An 11,160-nucleotide genomic window follows, 5' to 3' on the forward strand; every position below is an offset into this window, starting at 1 on the left:
GGTTCCAAAACAATATCAAAAAGCAAAGGAGATAGGGGACAACCTTGTCTAACCCCCCTCTGCAAATTAAAGCGTTCTGAAAAATTATTATTAATATACAATTTTGCAACAGGGGAGCTATACAATGTTTGAATCATTTGAATAAATCTTGAACCTATTCCAAACCAATCCATAGCTTGATACATGAAGGTCCATTCCACCCGATCAAAGGCTTTCTCTGCATCCAAGGACACAGAAAAAGCCAGATCTTTCATGGCTTTTGATAAATTTAACATATGAAAAGCCAATCTTGTGTTATAGATGAATGTCTCTTAGCAACAAATCCAGTTTGTTGCATATCAATAATAAAAGGGAGAGCCCTGGCTAAGCGTAAAGCCAAATGTCTTAGCCAAAAGTTTTCCATCTACATTGATTAATGATATAGGCCTGTAATTTGAAACCAATGTGGTATCTCTGTTTGGCTTTGGCAAAACTATAGTCAATGATTCTGCCATAGTACCTGCAATGCAACCTTTATTTAGTTGAGACTGATATGATTTCAATAAATGAGGTAATAGGGTAATTTGAAATGATTTATAAAATTCTACCATGAAACCGTCCCCACCTGGAGTGGATCCAACTCTAAGAGACTTCAACGCTGTTTCCAATTCTTTTAATGATATAGGCTCATCTAAATTTTTTTTTATATGCTCAGGAATTTTCGGCCCCTCAATTAGATTCAAAAAATCTAAACTATCTTTTTCTCTATTTTCATAAGGCTCAGAAGAATATAGGTCTTTATAAAAATTTAGAAATTGACTTAAAATGTTTTCAATTTGAGTATGTATCTTTCTTTTCTCATCCTTAATTACAATAATTTTTGATCTTCTTTTCTTCGCTTTAAGATAATTTGCCAATAATCTTCCCGCCTTATTTGAACTTCCATAATACAAAGTTTGTTGGGAAAACAAATCATTCCTTACGAATTTTGATGAAATCTCATTATATTTACCTTTTGCTTTTAATAAAGCCTGCAGGGTACTTTGCTCCCATTTATCAACTAATTTAGCTTCCAAATATTTAATTTCTTTCTCCAAATCAGAAAATAGTTTTTTAAGTTGTTTTCTAATATATTCCAAATACGAAATAATATTTCCTGTCATGGTAGCCTTAAATGCATCCCATATTGTTTCTATAGTAATTTCTTCTGAAGTATTAATTTGAAAAAATTCAATCATTCTTAATTTAAATTCTTCAAGGAAATTTGAATCCGCAATCAATGTATTATCGAATCTCCAAACAGACCTGCAATACTCTTGCTCCTCAAACTTAAATTCAATCTATACACCCCCATGATAGGGTCTATGGATGCTTTTGTCACTTGTTGTACTATTTGATTTGAGACAAAAATATAATCTATTTTTGAAAAGGATTTATGAACTTATGAACAAAAAGAAAATTCCCGCTCCTTAAAATGAAGTATCCCCCATATATCTTTCAAATCACAAGGTTGTATCAAATTATCTAACCCTAAGGATTTCATAATTTTTCTTGGTTTTTTATCAATTAATGGATCCATCACAGCATTGAAATCTCCAGCCACTACCAAATTAGAAGCAGCTAGTGGGAGTAATAATTGTTGTAACTTCTTTAAAAATTCACTTTGATTAGTATTTGGGGCATACACATTAAACAATTCCAGGGTATTATTTCCCATGCTCATTTTCACATATACCCACCTCCCCAAAGGATCAGAATCAATCAATTGAAAATTAGCTAAACATTTTTTTATTTATTAGCATGGCAACCCCAGCTTTTTTCCCAATTGCAGAGGCAAAAAAAACACTTTTACCCAACCCCCTTCCAACTTTTTTTGACTCTAGCATTAAAAGGTGTGTCTCCTATATATAATATATATCAGCATTTTGTTGTTTCAAGAAGGCAAGCATTTTTTTCCTTTTTATTTGATGGTTAAGACCATTAATATTTAATAAGAAATTTTAATCTCCATTATAAGTTCTTATTTCCAGGAATGTAAACCAACATAAATATATAGACTTATTTAACTTAATATGAATAGACACCATTACCCATTTTTTTAAATTTTGAGTAAAATTTTTCTTTCCCAAACCCTCCCTTCCCTGCCCATTCTCCCACCCTCCCAACCCAAATCATTATTCCCCAACCCACCTCCTCCCAACCCTCCCCCATTAAAAATGAAAACTTGGAAACACACATGTGGTATCAGGTGACAAGAAACTCCCTACAGGCTAAATTATTAAATTTCATTCTTTAAAATATAATAAGCTATCCAGTATTATAATATGAATCATGAATTATATATAATTAATATATCATTACTCACATAATAAACTATTGGGGGTTATAAACCCATCTTTATAATAAGTAATTAAACCCCAAATTAAGCTTAAAAACATATTATATATATTAATAAAATATCCTGATATTCAGGCAAATATTATTAAATTATATCTAATTCATGTAATAAATATAGACACAAAAATCTTGAAAAAGATATTACGACTCTTTTACTGACCTATATTAATTTAACTAGAAGAATTACACAAAAACTATGTCCCAATTATATGATTATTTAAAATAAATTAATTAATTTTGCTATTAATCATTCATTTATTTCTTCCAAATTCATCATTATTTATACTTTTATTTTAAGAGAATCATATTTCATATATTTGATACCCCTTTATAATTATATCTTTGTTAAAACAATCATATATAGAATAAATACGGCATACTATAATTAAATCATATATCAGAATCAACCCTCACATTGCAATTTATACACATCCTATACTTATATAGAATGCAGATTCATCAAAAAATTAAAATAACTCTTAAAATGTTAATTCATGTACCAATAAAGTAAAAGAATTATAAAAACATTTTATCCATTAACTCCTCTAAAACCTAAGGAATGCACCTCAATTTCCCTCATCTTAAAATTAAATAACATCCAATCAAACCCTTCTTTAATCATTTAATTATAAATTATAATTTATAATAATTTATTAATTAAGCTATTATGCACTCTTTTACTCTAATCAAATCAAATATTATTTATGTTTCTTATATTAATAAAACTCATAACTCATACCTTTAATATTTCTGTAATAAGTTATATGCCCCTTTAAACAATCACATATATATTAATTTTAACCTACATATTCTTTAACTATAGTTATCAATAACCTTTAGATGAAAAATCTTCCCTTCCATTATTGGATGTTCTTTGTAAGTAACACTCATCTTATTACCAATTCTCACATTAAATGCCCCTCAATTCCAAAGCAATTGAGTGTGAAAAAGAGAAACTTAAGATCTGAAACCAATTATAACATTTCATCCATTTTTACTTCATTTTCATAAAACCCTCTTCCACGATCATGAAAACAAATCACGCAAAGGAAGCATTCAAATGTTCACTATATCAAGTCATCTAGCATTTGAGTTTGTCTGTCTGAATTCTGAATTCCCTTTCTTCTTAATCGCATTCTGAATCAACTTCAATGAGATTGCACAATGTTTCCTTCTTCTCTGCAAGAAGCAATGTATTCTTATTATTGCAGTGATTTAAGCAAATAAGAACATAAGAAACGCCTTCACCGGATCAGACCGAGGTCCATCTAGTCCGGTGCTCCGCACACGCGGCGGCCCATTTAGGTACTCCTTTATGGAGACCCGACTTTACTATATCCCTCAATATGATATGCCAGAAGGTGTGCATCCAGCCTGCGCTTGAATCCCAGTACAGTAGTCTCTGCCACAACCTCCTCCGGGAGTGCATTCCAGGCACCCACCACTCGCTGTGTGAAACAGAACTTCCTGACATTTGTCCTGAACCTGCTGCCACTCAGTTTCAGGCTATGACCTCTTGTCCGTATCACATCTGAAAATGTTAGCAATGCTGCTTTTAACTTTTCTATTGCCGCTGAAAGTTTCCGTTTCACAAAAGTCAGAAGTAATCCTTGAATTATCCACATCGGGGAACGAAAATGTACAGAGATAGAGGGATTCAGAATTAAGATGCTGTATATACAATTTACTTAAACCTTCCAAAATAAGCCTGCCAGTTTCTGTCTGGTGATCAAATCAACTCCAAAAACTTTAAATCTTGTCTAATGTTTTCTTAACTTCTGCAATTCACTGCACACATTCTGTTCCTGTAATTCAATATAACCCCCATGTTTATCAATCTATATTATAGTGAGGTTCCTTTCAGATATTCTATATTTCACCAGCCGCAATAACATTACAAACCAGCTCTGTGCTCCTTTGAATTCACACGCTCTCACTATAACTTGCATTCTTCAAAGTTTTCAATGACCAACTCTATTTGCATAAAGTCTAAACGTTCCAACCTAAGCATTCTAAAGAGAGTTTTGTCATCTTTAACCCGCTTCCATGACCATTTAAACTGTTTGTTTAAAAAGGATTCCATTCATCCACCTATCTCTGTACATAAAATAAAACTTCAGGTTTTAAATAAAATAAAATTTAAAAAAAACCCATCAAAGAGTATTAAAAATAATCCACAACCCCTTCATAAACTTTTCTCCTGAACAGCCACTACAGCAATAAGTTAAACATTATAACTTCTTATGAAGACATCGGGTGTTCACAGTTATCCAGAAATTCCTGTAGTTTTCCAGGATCTTCAAAATTCAAAGTCTTGTTATCATATGTAACCCTCATTTCAAAGGTACAACAACTACACTCATGTAACAAATTCGCTGTCCTACTACAATTCAATCTTTCCGCTGCTTTTGATGTCATCCATCACGACATACTACTTTACCAACTTTCCGAGATTGGAATCGACTCCACCGTCCTAATGTGGTTCTCAAACTTCTTACGCTCCCGTTCCTACACCGTCAACACAAATGGCACCATGTCCACTCCTTGGACTCCATCTTGTGGTGTCCCTCAAGGATCACCCCTTTCCCCTATTCTCTTTAACATCTACATGTCCTCCCTGAAACTCTTTCAACTATCCCCCCTGGAAACAATCTACACTTATGCAGATGACATCCTTGTCCTCCTTGAGACTGACCAGAACCTCACCAACCTCCACGAAAACATTACAGCTTGCATAATGAGACTCCGTGCCTGGTCCCTCTCGGTACAGATGAAACTAAACGAATCTAAAACAAAACTACTCTGGCTCGGCCCAAAATTCGAACACCTGCCCACACTTTTCACACTACCCACAGGCGATACACTACAGCTCGAGTTCTCATGCAAGGTCCTTGGTATCACTATCGATTCCTCTCTCTCCCTCAATGACCACCTCAACTCCTTGGCAAAATCATGCTTTTTCAGCCTTCACATGCTGAGGAAAGCTAGATCCTACTTCAGCCAACAACACTTTGCCATCCTTGTCCAATCCATCATCCTCTCCAAATTAGATTACTGCAACGCCATCTACTTAAATCTATCAAAAAAAAAGTATTCTAAGACTCCAGCTAATCCAGAATACTGCAGCCAAACTGATCTTCTCAAAACGCAAGTCTGACCATGCCTCCCCACTCCTTGCCAAACTTCATTGGCTCCCAATAATCTCCAGAATCCATTTCAAATGTTCCTGCCTGGCTTTCAAGATCATTCACGGAATCCTGCCTCCTCTTATCCCACTGTCTTTCAACTCCTCCAGTCCCGACTCCTCCAGAACTGCCCAAAGGCTTAAACTAGCCTTCCCCTCTCCACGCGGCATCCACTATTCAGGCAAACTGGGAAAATCCCTTCTCTTCAAAATCACAGGTCTTTGGAACGACCTCACCACCCCGCTGCGGAACCTGAGCTCCCTTCAGTTATTCCGCAAACAACTGAAAACCTGGCTTTTCAGCAAATTGTAGCTCTATCCTTCCCCCCTTTCTCTCCCCCCTTCTACACATAAGTTCAAGTAATCCTTTTTCTTCTTCTCTACCCACTATTTTAAGTTCTTGTAAACCGTGTCGAGCTCCATTCTCATGGAGATGATGCGGTATATAAACTTAAGGTTTAGATTAGATTAGATTAGATTATGGCAGGGTACATCAGACCATATCTAGCACCAAGACTTCTCAATTTTGGCCTCATTTCTAACAATTTCTTCCATTTATAAGCAGTGGTCTTGGCAAAATTAGACACAATATAAATTTTTGAGTCTTGGCACTTTAAATTCTTGTTTTCTTTTATTATCCGGAGAATCTCCATGACCTGTTGATGTCTCAACAATTTATAAATTATTGGACGTGGCCCCATTTGTTTATTTAACCTCCGAGCAGGGATCCTATGGGCTCTTTCAAATTCTAACAAATATTTCATTTTAAGAGGCAGAATCTTTGGTAGAAAATTTTCTAAAAATGAAACCGGATCACTTTTTTCAACTCCATCTGGCAGCCCTATTATTCTTAAGTTAGTCCGTTTTCCTCTATTAATGCAATCCTCCAGGTCTTTCGATAGATTCTCTATTATTTTCCTATCCATCTTATACTACCGTATTTCAAATTCATTCACCTCATTCTTTTTTTCTAGCTGATCCACTTTAACATCAATAACTGCCATCCGCTGTGTGAGGCTTGATATTTCATCTATAGCCTCCTGAATCTTTTGTGAGTTGTTTAATACTATTTCTTTAATTTGCCTGAGCTCTGTTAGAATGTCACTGCAGTCATCCTTTGGCAACGGTATTTTTGAAGGAGTCGCCGGTTCTATCTTGGATCTTTTAGCACTTCCTGAGCTCATACTGGCAATCTCCCCTTTCATCTGCTTACCCGATGCCATAATACACTCGGTACACATGATTCTAACTAAAGAAATTAACTTTTATAGCTTATTTCCTTTCTCATCAAACCTGCTACAACGGAGCTACTTTATCACCCGACCATCTTACTGTGGCTCCAAGCCACGCCCCCCCCCCCCCCCCCCTTAGCATTAAATCTTAGCTGCCAAATTTCAGGCCATTCTTCAAGCTTTGCTAGGTTCTTCCTCATGTTATTCACACTGACACGAGAACAAATTTTTCCCTGTCTCTACAGGAACTCATTTTCCCATCCCTGCGAGTTCTTTTCCTGTCCCTGCCCCATTCCTGCAAGCTCCATCCTCATCTGCACAAGCCTCAAACACTTTAAAATCATAAGTGTTCAACGCTTATGCGGTTAAGGCAGAGCTTACAGGAATGGGGCAGGGAACGTGACAAAACTCAAGGGGACGGGACAGGAAAATGCCCAGTGGGATCCCTAAGAGGGTGGAATTAGGGATGAGTCATTGGGAGCGGGATCTCTAAGAGAGCAGACTAAGGGGGTGGGTCAGTAGAATGGGCAGACTTGATGGGCTATGGTCCTTATCTGCCGTCATTTTCTATGTTTCTATGTTTAAAATTGAGTTCCTGCGGGGACGGGGATAACCTGAAGTTGTGATGCCGTTGTACAGAGCCATGGTGAGGCCTCACTTAGAGTACTGCGTTCAGTTTTGGAGACCTCACTACCGAAAGGACGTGCTGAGAATCGAGTCGGTACAGCGAACAGCCACCAGGATGGTCTTGGGGCTCAAGGATCTCACGTATGAAGAAAGACTAAAGAAATTGCGACTGTACTCACTTGAGGAAAGAAGAGAACGGGGAGATATGATTGAAACGTATAAGTATATCACGGGACGCATCGAGTCAGAAGATGATATCTTCCGGCTCATGGGACCCTCGACCACCAGAGGGCATCTGCTGAAAATCAGGGGAGGGAAGTTTCGTGGCGACTTCAGGAAGTATTTCTTCACCGAGAGAGTTGTGGATCATTGGAACAGACTCCCACTCCAGGTGATAAAGGCCAGCAGCGTGACGGATTTTAAGAGAAAATGGGATACTCACGTGGGATCTTTAAGTGAGTAAACTCAGGGGGGGGGATACATGGAATGGGCAGACTTGGTGGGCTATAGCCCTTTTCTGCCGCTTGTTTCTATGTTTCTATGTTTCTAAATCTGTCCCCGTGTCACTCTCTAATTCACACCATCAGGACTGTCTCTTCTATTTCAGATTTTGGTATAATTTGCAAAGAGGCAAATCTTACCTGACAGCCCTTCAACAATATCACTGACAAAAATGTTAAAAAGAATAGGCCCAAGAACCAAACCTTGAGGCACACCACTGCTAACATCCCTTTCCTCAGAGTTATCTCCTTTGACCACTACCCTCTGTCACCCTTCACTCAACCAGTTCCTGACCTAGTCTGTCACTTTGTGGCCCCTACCAAGGGCATTCAGCTTATTTATTAGACACTTGTGTCAAATGCTTTGCTAAAATCTAAATACACCACATCTAGCGCACTCCCTCTATCCAATTCTCTGGTCACCCAATCAGAGAAATTGATCAGATTTGTCTGACAAGACCTGCCTCTAGTGAATCCATGTTGCCTTAGGTCCTGTGATTCTAGAAACTTCACTATTCTCTGTTTTAAAAGCATTTCCATTCATTTACTTACCACAGAAGGCCAACTTACTGGCCTATAGTTCCCTACTTCTTCCTTACTTCCACTTTTGTGGAGAGGGACCAAATCTGCCCTCTGGTACCACTCCCAACTCTAGAGAAGTATTGAAAAGTTCAGCCAGCGGAGCTGCAAGATCTTCCCTTAGTTCCTTCAGTACCCTCGGATGTACACCATTTGGCCCCATTGCTTTGTCTACCTTTAGTTTAGCTAGCTCCTCATGAACACAATCCTTTGAAATTTTATCAGGGTCTACCATACCTCCATCCCTATTTGCATTTGTCTTCTGTGATCCCACTCCCAGTACTTCAGCTGTGATCACAGAACAGAAATATTTGTTAAGCAATTCAGTAGTTTCAAGTTTCAAGTTTATTTTTGACTTATTGAATCGCTTAATTTAATTTGCTAAGCGATTTACAGATAAAAAAAGGTAAACACATCAGATTAATTATAAAAGAATACATAGGTTTGACACACTATCATACAAAATAATAAATAATGTCATACAAACTAACAGATACATGGGGGAAGAAAGGGTAGAACTACAATTGTATGTATAAAAGAGAACATAAATGGTAAAAACAACAGGTAGGGTAGATATTGGGGGAATAAAAAAAGGAAAAAATTTAATAGTAGAGTAATTCAGTAGAGTTATGCAATTCAGTAGAGTAAAGCCCTCAAGTGAAGATAAAAAGCTTACAATAAAAATAATTATTTGTTCTCAGCAGAAGTGAATGTAACTTTTTTTTCTTTTCTTGTGCATGCCAGTTTTACACTCCCCTAGCCTCTAATACAGGGATTTCAAAGTCCCTCCTTGAGGGCTGCAATCCAGTCAGGTTTTCAGGATTTCCCCAATGAATATGCATTAAAAGCAGTGCATGCACATAGATCTCATGCTCGGTCTGATTTACCTGTGGTCAAACTCTAGGCTGGGCAGTTGCTCAGCCTATATCCACTCACAACTTGTATAGATGAATATGCCTTGTCCTCTTTCCAACATGATCCACAGGGCTTCCTCTTATCCCCACATCCCCTGCATTTCAGTCACTTTAATGTTGTACTTGACAGAGAGCTACTTCTTTTTTTAGCCTTCTTTGTCCCTCCTGAATAAATTATATCTGGGTATGATAATATCTCTCCCACTCATGAAATTCATTGAACTATATCTCTGCAACAGCCACAATTGCTAAGTCCATTTCCACTACTGGCTTCCAGATTAGGTACTTTATTGCTAAAACCAGGGCTGTAGAGTCGATACACAAAACCTTCTAATACTGACTCCTTTATTTATGGTATCTCCACTGTGATTCTGACTCCCTTATTTATACACTAGTGTTTAAGCCCGTTACAATAACGGGTGCTAGAGTAGATGTCTATATGTCTGTTTTTTGTTTTTTATTTGTCTCTCTCTCTCTCTCCCTGGACGCTGTTTGTCTGTCATTCTTTGTGTCTGTGTCTCTCCCTGGTCCCCTGTCTGTGCGTCTTTCTTTCTGTCTGTCTCCCTGCCCCCCTGCTTGCCTAAGCAGCCTCCTTTCCCTCTCCCCCTGTTGTGCAATGCCTGCCTGCTTCTTGGCCCCCTTCTGTTCCCCCCCATGATTGCTTTCTGCCCCCAGCACACCCCTCCCCCCAAAGCAGCCCCCTTTCGCTCTCCCTCTGGCCCCCTGTTGTGCCATGCCTGCCTGCTCCTTGGCCCTCTTCTGTTCCCCCCATGATTGCTGTCGGCCCCCAGCACAACCATCCCTCCAAAGCAGCCCCCTTTGCCTCTCCCCCTGTTGTGCAATGCCTGCCTGCTTCGTGGCCCCCCTTCTGTTCCTCCCCCCTCCCTGATTGCTGTCTGCCCCCAGCACACCCCTCCCCCCAAAGCAGCCCCCTTTCGCTCTCCCTCTGGCCCCCTGTTGTGCCATGCCTACCTGCTCTGTGGCCCTCTTCTGTTACCCCCATGATTGCTGTTGGCCCCCAGCACAACCATCCCCCCAAAGCAGCCCCCTTTACCTCTCCCCCTATTGTGCAATGGCTGTCTGCCTGCTTCGTGCACTCAGCACAACCCTCCCACCAAAACAGCTCCCTTTTCTGGCTGCTCCAGGGCCCTTCTTTTTTGGCTTCCCCTCCCGTTCTTACCTTCCTCCATGCATCCATGTTTCCTGCCGCCGCTGCCGCTCCTGTTCCTGTTCAAAGCGGCCTGCTTAGGTTCATGGGCGGCTGTATTGAACCTTGCAGGCCGCTCTCCATATGATAGCATGTTCCTTTTGACGCGATCGCGTCAGAGGGAACGTGCTTCATGTGGAGAGCGGCCTGCGAGGTTCGCTACAGCTGGCCGTGAACCTCATCAGGCCGCTTCAAACAGGAGCGGCAGCAGTTGGTGCGGGAGGGGGGAGTCGTCGACACTGCTGCGGCGCAAGGGGATCGGGGCCATGCTGCCAGCGGGACAGACCTCAGCCCTCTCCCTTCTCCTCTCACGCGCTGTGGAGGCGATCGTTGGCTGGCTGCGGTCCCGGCTTGGAGAGGGCAGGGGGTGCTAGCGGCCGTCAGCGGTGGAGAGCAGGGAAGAGCGCGGATGCCACTTGTCTTGCCTCGCGTGAGACCAGACCGTAAGCCGCGCATGCGCACTTCCTATGTGTGCTACAGCTCACAGAAAACGGATGCACGCTTAGGAACTGCGCATGTGCGGCTTACCGTTTTATTATAT

Source organism: Geotrypetes seraphini, chromosome 3 (genome assembly GCF_902459505.1).
Source record: "Geotrypetes seraphini chromosome 3, aGeoSer1.1, whole genome shotgun sequence".
NCBI classification, from domain to species: Eukaryota; Metazoa; Chordata; class Amphibia; order Gymnophiona; family Dermophiidae; genus Geotrypetes; species Geotrypetes seraphini.